This window comes from Macadamia integrifolia, chromosome 14 (genome assembly GCF_013358625.1).
Source record: "Macadamia integrifolia cultivar HAES 741 chromosome 14, SCU_Mint_v3, whole genome shotgun sequence".
In the NCBI taxonomy this organism is placed as follows: Eukaryota; Viridiplantae; Streptophyta; class Magnoliopsida; order Proteales; family Proteaceae; genus Macadamia; species Macadamia integrifolia.
Genome location: NC_056570.1, coordinates 8,087,065 through 8,096,622, shown reverse-complemented (window position 1 = coordinate 8,096,622; position 9,558 = coordinate 8,087,065). Strand labels below are relative to the sequence as shown.

Sequence of the window (9,558 nt, the reverse complement as noted above, 5' to 3'; positions counted from 1 at the left end):
ATCTTAACCAAATTAACTGATGATGGCTCTTTAGGAACAATAGCCTCAATCCTCTTGATTAGGCTATTCAAATGGGCTTTGTTGGCTATTATCCCATCTACAAAATATCCTTTCCCTCCTATGGTTATTTTAGTTTCTTGGGTTGATTCCTACTCACGGGTTTTGTCAGCTAAGTCAAGTAGGAATTCCCATGCCTTTCCTTCATCTATAAAGGATGTGAATCCCTCAGGGCACATAGACTTTATCATTTGTTTAGTTGGGTAATCAATACCCTCATAAATTATTTGACATAAATGCCATAAGTCTAGGCCATGGTGAGGGCATTCTTGGAGTAGATCTTTGAATCTCTCTATAAGTTTGGAAAATGACTCACTAGGCTTTTGCCTAAACTGAAGGATATCACTTCTAAGTTTATTGGTCTTGTGAGTTGGGAAAAACTTCTTAAGGAAGACAACTGGGAACTGTTCCTATGAGGTTATGGAATTTGTGGGTAACCCATACAACCACTTCTTAGCTTGGTCTTTCAATGCAAACATGATGAACCTAAGCTTAATAGCATTATCAGAAAGCTGTTGGATCTTAATTAGAATACATGCCTCTTCAAATTCCATTAGAAATAGGTATGCATCCTCAGAGGTCAGCCCATGAAAGTGGAGCAACATAGTGATGTACTGAGATTTGAGCTCAAAATTATTGCCCTGGGCTTGTGGTAGAACTATGCAAGAAGGTTGGACTGCTCTAGTAGGGTAGAACCTATCTTTTAGAGATTTAGGTGGAGGATTTTTCTATTAGTCTCCCATATTGAAGGATTTTAAAGAGAGCAAACGTATAGGGTCATAACTTGTTGGATCTCTTCTTTCTAACCGATTCTTAGTATTACGTACCCACTTAACACTCATGCAACAGAAAACTACCCACAACTAGAGTAAGACAAGCACAAAAGAATGGAAAGAAAAACTTTTTTTCTAATTTTTTTTTGGGAGCTTACCGACAGGGATCTAGGGTTACTCAGGTCAATTCCTGAGGTACTGCTACAGGGTGAAACCTATCTTTATCATACTGTGAGGCTTTGCGACCTCCACCGATACAACTATTATTACAAGTTGTTCTTCTCAGGAATTCAATAAAAAAAAAACTAAGTAAACAAAGCACTCCGATTTACCAAAAGAAAACAAAAAATAATATGCAACTGTTTCCCCGGAAATGGGGCCAAAAACTTGTTAGGATTTAAAATGTAACTGCAAGCGTACAGATCAGTGCAGCTACGGGTCGAACACAGGGAGAGCAGCCACTTTATTTTTGGCTTCTTTTAATAATGCGAAAGTGAACCGAATAATGGTTGTGATATAATTATAACTACCATCTTAAACATATGTATCCAAGATGACATCCTAACCATTCGTCATCTAAGAATTTAAATACAAAAGCCACGTAATTAAAATTAAATAAATAAATAACTAAAAATAAACAACCCACACAATTAAAAAGAAAAGATAGAAAAAATGTTGAAACAAAAATAAAGTAAAAGAAAGGGGATAAAGCTGGAGAGAGGCTCACAAGTAGGTTTTTCTACTTAGCTCGAGGGATGCATCATAATATGAGCTTCCCTACTTGACCAGAGAGTCACTCTTATAAGGGTTACTCTACTTGGCTTTAGGAAAAGGTGAGATTTTCTTTCTTTAAGTGACGAGTAGAAGAGAGAAATTCTTTCAAAAAAAATCTCAAAAAAATTGTAGCCAAGAGGTTCAAAGTTGAGACCTCCTAATAGGGAAAGGATTTTGCACACCACAACTCACTAACTATGCTATGTAGTTGTTGTTACCAAAAATGAATCTTCAATCACTTAAGGGTGTGATTCATCGATCTTTTTTGGTATTTGAGATATTTTTTGTACCTCTGGGACGACTGCAAACAGGCTAATTCTGCATCTCGGTTCAGTTTTGATCCATTATTCTTTTTCTGTCTCAAAAAGAATAATCACTTGTACGATTGACCGAATAAATGTGTACTTTTAATTAAACACATTCAACTTGCTCAAAATTTTGTCCTCTTCACAACCATGAAAAGAAACAGGATCTCTTTACGTGTAAAATTGGAGATATAACGCTTGATAATCCTTAAGGCCTTAAAAATATAAAATCTATAAAAAGAGAGTAAAACCCAAGGTAGCTTCATTCTAAATATATAAAATGCATGTTTTACTACCCTATATTTCACACATAAATGTGCTCATCCCTCCTCAAAGACCAAATGATTCATATGAATTTCAAAAGACTCAAAGAAACCCAAGGTCATCTCAAAGGCAAAACAAAAGACCTAAAAAGTACAAGACTACTTGGGTCCCAGTAGGGACATTTGACAAAAACAATGATGGACCATGGGGTTATGGGGACCAATGTACGACTAAATTTCTGTTATAGGTGTGGTTGAAGTTAAAGTAGGAGCTAAATGAGTAATAGATAGTGGATTCTCCAAGCACATGACATCCAACAATGACTTATTCTCAAGCCTACGAGACTACGATGGAGGATGGGTCTCCTTTGGAGATGATAGTAGAGGAAAAATAGTTGTAATTGGGAAGATAAAGTTAGGAGGTATTTCCATCTCCAATGTCCACTATGTAAAGAATCTCAATTATAATCTTTTCAGTGTAAGCCACATATGTGGTATAGGATATAAATTAAAATTTAATGTACATTAAAGACGCAAACAATGATCTTATTTTAAAAGGTTCTAGGAAAAATAATATTTATATTTGCATGCTTGAGGAAACGAGCCCCTTGAATGCATGTTTGTTTTCTAATCACAATGAATCCTCATTATGGCATAGAAGACTTGGACATGTAAATGTCAAGTTAATCCAAACCATTGCATCCAAGGATCTTATTAGGAACCTTCCTAAGATCAAATATGAGAAAAACAACTTTTGTGATGCATGTCAAAAAGGCAAACATACCAAGGTTTCCCATAAGTTGAAGAACATTGTTTCTTCATCAAGACCTTTGGAACTCCTACACTTGGACTTGTTTGGACCTATTAATGTATTTAGTATGAATGAAAAATCTCATACATTTGTAATTGTGATGACTACTCTAGATACACATGGACTGCTTTTCATAAAAATTAAAATGACGCCTTTGATGAGTTTGTAAGTTTGTGCAAAAGATTACAAAATCAGAAAGGGTATACAATAACCTCTATGAGAAGTGACCATAGAGGAGAATTTGACAAAATAAGTCAGTTTGACTTATATTGCAACAAGTATGGAATTGACCTTAACTTCTCCGCTCCTAGAACACCTCAATCTAATAGCGTTGTTGAAAGGAAAAACATGTCACTACAAGAGACGGCTAGGACAATGCTCAATGAGTATTTCTTGCCTAAATATTTTTGGGCTGAAGTTGTGAATACAACTTGCTATGTGCAAAATAAAATAATACTCAGACCTTTGCTTTCCAAGACCCCATATGAGCTGTATTTTGGTAAACTGCCAAAGGTGGACTATTTTAGGGTATTTGGATGTAAGTGTTTCATCCTAAACACTAAAAACCATCTTGAAAATTTTGATGCAAAATCTGATAAAGGAATATTCTTAGGATATTCTCCCAATAGTAGAGCATATAGAGTTTTTAATAAAAAGTCATTAATTGTTAAAGAATCCATAAATGTTAGATTTGATGAATCATTGCCTAATGACTTGCATAAATCTCTTGTTGATGCTACGTTTGATGAGATAAAGAACAAAGTGAATGACATCTCTCTTGAAGAACCTAAGGAAAAAACAAAAGAAATTACTGTTGAAAAATTAGAAACACTGCCTAAGGAAGTAATTCCCCATAGGAATCATCCCTTAGAAAACATAATAGGGGATCTAGATGGAGATATCCAAACAAGATCTAAATCTCGAGAGATATGCAACCATACTGCATTCATCTCAAAGATTAAACCTAAGAACATAGAAGAAGCACTAAAGGACAGTGATTGGTTTGTCGCTATGCAAGAAGAGCTTCACCAATTTGAAAGAAGCAAGGTATGGGAACTCGTCCAAAACCTGACCAGCACACCATCATTGGTGCAAAGTGGGTCTTTCATAATAAACTAGATGAAGATGGGAAAATAGTAAGGAACAAATCTAGATTGGTAGCCAAAGGGTATAATCAGCAAGAAAGAATAGATTATAGTGTAACCTATGCACCTGTAGCAAGACTAGAATCCATTAAAATGCTACTCACTTTTGCATGCCATAAGAATTTTAAATTATATCAAATGGATGTAAAAAGTGTTCTTAAATTGTTACATTTAAGAAGAGGTGTATGTAGCTCAACCTTTTGGTTTTGAAAACCCAAAGTTTCCAAACCACGTCTTTAGACTTGAGAACGCCCTCTATGGACTCAAATAAGGTCCTATAGCTTGGTATGAAAGATTGAGTATTTTCTTAATTGAAAGTGGCTTCTCAAGAGGGAGGATTGACACTACCCTGTTTGTGAAGAACAAGAAAGAAGACATACTTACTGTTCAGATTTATGTGGATGACATCATCTTTGGCTCAACAAATGAGAACATGTGTATTGATTTTATTAAGAAGATGAGAAATGAATTTAAAATGAGTATGATGGGAGAATTGAATTTCTTTCTAAGCCTTCAGATTAAACAAACTGATAATGGTATTTTTATAAACCAAAGTAAGTACACCAAGGAGCTTCTAAAGAAATTTGACATTAACAGTAAAGAATCTTCAGACACTCCGATGAGTTCATTCTTGAAGCTCACCAAGGATGAAGATTGTATTTTTGAGGATGTTACTAGATATAGAGGTATGATTGGGAGCCTTCTATTTCTAACGACAAGCAGACTAGACATCATGTACAGCATATGTGTATGTGCTCGATTTCAAGCTGATCCTAAGAAATCTCACCTCACTACTGTAAAAAGAATTTTTAAATATTTGAAAAGCACATGTGATGTGGGATTATGGTATCCTAAAAACCAACCCCTTGACTTAGTCAGTTTCTTAGATGTTGACTTTGTGAGCTACCATATTGACAGGAAAAGTACCAGTGGTACCTGTCATTTTCTTGGCTCTTAGCTTGTCTCTTGGTTTAGCAAGAAGCAAAACTCCGCTGCTTTATCCACCATCGAAGCCGAATATGTCACGGCTGGTAGGTGTTGTGCCCAAATCCTTTGGATGGAGCAAACTCTTTAAGACCTTGGAGTGAAGTTCGAATCATGTCCAATCATGTGCGATAACACCAGTGCCATTAACTTGAGTAAGAACCCTATCTTGCGCTCAAGGGCAAAGTACATAGACATTCGACAACACTTTCTGTGAGATACCATTCAGAATGGCGATGTTTCCCTTGAGTACATCAAAACCGAGAAACAATTCCAGATATCTTCACTAAACCTCTAGGCGAAGAAAGATTTTGCTCCTTAAGGAAGGAGCTTAGTATTACCAACCCATTTGGGTGAAAAGGAAATCCTTTCCCATTCATGTTTAAACCCCTAAGAAACTGGATCTTTAAAACTGTTCAAAAATTCACATTTTCTAGGTTTTCTAGCAATTTCTGCAGAGTTTGGTAGACTGCCCTTGAATTGCCGATCGAATCCCAGTCACAGAATCAAATTCTAGTCGATTGCCACTAATTATCCGGTCGACCGCCACTAACTGAATGGTCGACTGTCGCCGCTGGAAGATCATGTTTTGGGCTCTTTATAACTCAAGTTTTTAAGTTTCTTTCCCCATTTTAAGAACCCAAAACCTTTCTAAACCCTAGGGCGACTATTCCTCTTCCAAAACCCTAGCCAAAATCCTTCCAAAAACCTAGATCTACAAGATCTATCATCCTCTTCCCCAAAAATCTCGATTTCTCTTCATTTTGCTCTCATTCTCTTTCCATGGCCTCCCAACGTCCCATCAAGGAAAAGAAATCGATGGCTAACAAAGGGATAAGGAAGACTTGTAGCTTCTCTAGTGGAGACAAATGGTTCTCCTCCTCGGATGCTCGTGAATGTTGGGAGATGTACATACCTCGCCAAGTAGTGCAAGGTAAAACAATCAACACTGTTTCACTCACAAGGTATGATATCAAAGAACACTTTGATGCCTTAGGGTGGGGGAATATCCTCAAATTAGAGAATAAATGCTACCCTCACCTTGTCAAAATGTTTTATTGCAACCTATCTATGTCTGGTGCAGAGGACACTCTCCTACTTCGCTCATATGTGAAAGGTGCCTATATGGAATTAGACATCCAAACCCTAGGAGAAATTCTTAACATCTACATGGAAGGACCCTTGAAGTATTACCATCCTAAGACCTACATTGAAAAATTTATGGATATAGATGTCATGTATTCAAGTATTATGAAAAATTATGCTAATACACACAAGATCAAGGCCAAAGAACTTACAGATTTGGGAAGAATCGTGAACCTAATTATCTCCTACAACATCCTACCTAAAGGAGGCCACAGAGATGAAGTCCCTCCCTTCCATGCATACCTGACCTACTGTGTTTGCCAATCCATAAGCGTCAATCTTCCTTATATTATCTTGATGACCATGGTGGCTTGTGGAGATAAGCCCCAAAAGGGAAATCTCCCTAATGGAAGGCTAATCTATCAAGTTCTAGACTACTTTTCTGCGGATCTCTCCGGGGAAATATTTGAGCCTTTCTCCCAAGAGATTGATCTCTCCACTGTTCAGAAAATGAGCCTCCTTCCCAAGAAAAAAAAGGCATCCAAGAACACTATTGCTGGAACAAGTCAGCATGAAGGACAGGAGAGTGGCGACTTGTCTGCCTATGCGACTGTCGATGATCTTGAGAAATTTGGCAACATCATTCCTGCTCAGTTGGGAAAAATGGAGAGAAAGTAGAATGAAATTTTAAAGCTCCTCAGAGACGAAGAAGATGAAGGTGAACATGAAGGTGAAGGTGAAGATGAAGTTGTAGATGAAGATAAAGATGAAGATGAAGATGAAGATGAAGAAGAATAGGCTGAACATCTCTTTCTTATAAATTTCTTTTAAGCACTTCATTTCAAACTATGTTTTACATTCTTTTTGATGATCTGGAACTCATTTTTATCTTTTTGTGGAATCTTATCTTATAATCTAACTTTCTGCTATTTATGATGGCATTAATATTCTGGTATGTTGCTTTATACTACTTTATTTCTTTTATCCCTGGCACATGCTCAGGGGGAGTATCTTATTGCTGCTGCACATGCTTTAGATCAAGTTTCTCCTTTTTTTCTGTTGACAAAAGGGGGAGAAATCTGTAAACTTTTCTATGTCTTGACTTTCTGGAAATGAAATAATTGCATATCTGCATTTAAATTTTATATATTTTACTGTCATTTCTAGTGTTTGTCATCAATGAAAAGGGGGAGAGGAGATTGTTGGGAATATGCCCACACTCCTATATGTGTTTTGGTATTAACAAACAAACATGTATCCTTAACTTGATTGATGAATGTGAATAGCAAAAGAAGACATCCCAAGCTACAGAAACTTGGAAAGCTCAAGTTAAGAACTCAAGGAACAAGTCATGGAGATACTACCTAGAAGCTTAAAGAGATGGAATCCTAAGAATGGAATGCCAAGTGAAGATGAAAGACTCCAAAGCATCAAGTAATGATTCAAAGTGTCAAGACAAGATAAAGACCTCTAGGATAGAATTGTACTTCATATTGTATCTTGTACTCTTTCTATATATATGTGCACGAACTTCATGCATCGCATATCATCATGCTAGAATGACTTTAGGACATCCCTTGACCAAGCATGGAAGTCCATAGGTGGTGTAGAACATAATTAGAAATGCATGTTAATGTGCAATTCTGTGAAAAACACTATAGCCAGACTCAAGGGAATTTTGGGAAACCTTAGAGTTGGTATCAGGAGATAAAACCTTCAAAAAATTTATAGAAAATCGAATTATGATTCCAACACAACTTGAATCGGGTTAATCCGATATCAAACCAAAAAGTTGGCTGAAATACTGGAGACTATTCATTATGAGAGTATTCTGTCAAAACTAGGACATAACTATAGGCGGTCGACCGACTGGAAGCCCCGGTCAATTGGACCTATCTGAGGCCATAGCCGGTCGACCGGATGAAAGTTTCAATCGATCAGCACCTACCTAGATCACTTTTAACGACTAGTTTTTATCTTCCAACGGCTCTTTCCAATCGACCTACTATCAATGGCGATCGACCGGTGGGCCTAGAATATGACCGTTAGAGCCTAATTTATTACTTAAAATGCTCTCCTAATCTCACTTATAATACCTAAGATGCTCATAATTAATTATCAATTAAGTCTGAGCATTAAGAGCAAAGTTATGAGCAATTAAAGTCATAAAGGCATTCAAATCACTTGAGCGGCATTGTTCTTCACCAATCTCAAAAAGAAAAGCTCAAGTTTCCATCAAGTCTTCCACATTCTCGCTGTACAAATTAGAGCTACAGAGAAGAATTTTTAAGAGGTGCATCATTTTATTTTCATAATCATCATTTGCACCACACCAGAGGTAACACTCTTATTCCACTATCTTCTTTATCTTTTTTACATCAATTCCTAGACTGTACTTAGGACTTGTGTAAGGATCCTCTTATCCTTAAAAGAGAAAGGTGTCTCTCTACCTACGAAGGAGATTGTACTAGACGCCTCTCTACCTGCAAAGGAGATTTCTAAGGATACTCTTATCCGTAAAAAGATTATAAAGGTTTTCTTCCCTACCTGCTGTACTGAAAAGGAGATCTAGTGGAATACCTTATAATAGGATTCTTGTAGGGAGTGGACTAAACTCAAATTGAGTTGAACCACTATAATTCTTGGTGTGATTGTGAATATTTTATTTTCATTCTGCATTTTTATTTACAATCACACTTTGGGATAATATTTTAAAAGAATTGAATTTACACTAGTACCCGATTTGCTTGTTAGTGTATTATGGCCTTTGGTCACCTTTTATCCGCTTCATTTTCCTTGCATGAATCGCCCTACTGCTGACTCTTCGCTGGCTCCTTCTTCTTCATCCAATTGAGTCTAGGCTTCATAGGTATTCCTTGAGGTGGCTGTTTGAATTTCAAATGTAACCGTAAGCGTATGAATCAGTGTAGCTAACTGGTTGAACACAAGGACAGCAACCACTTTAGTTTAAGCTTCTTTTAGTAATGCGAAAGTGCACAGATTAATTATGGTGATCTATTTCCAATTACCGACCTAACACAAATGCATCTAATAACCAACACATCTAGAGAAATTGGAATTGAAATTACAATAAAAATTGAATGACCTAACCATTCACATCTAGGAATTTAAATACTCAAACCACGCAATTAAAAAACAAATAACTGAAAGTAAAAGTGCTGAAATAAAAGTGCTGAAAAGTAAATAATACAAGCTTCCATAAATAAAAGGAAAAAAAGCTAGAGAGAGGTACACAAGTAGTATCTCTACTTAGCCAGAGGGATGAACCATAAATAATACGACATTCCCTACTTGACCAGAGAGTACTCTTACAAGGACTTTTCTACTTGGCTTTAGGGG

At 36.6% G+C, this 9,558-nt stretch overlaps 1 non-coding gene across 1 annotated transcript; it reads left to right on the top strand.

Moving 5' to 3' along the window:
- The first annotated feature begins 306 nt into the window (after nucleotides 1–306).
- LOC122062186 lies at nucleotides 307–413 on the top strand. The gene has a single exon (XR_006134816.1). It is a non-coding gene; the product is annotated as a small nucleolar RNA R71 (small nucleolar RNA).
- The last annotated feature ends 9,145 nt before the right edge of the window (nucleotides 414–9,558 follow it).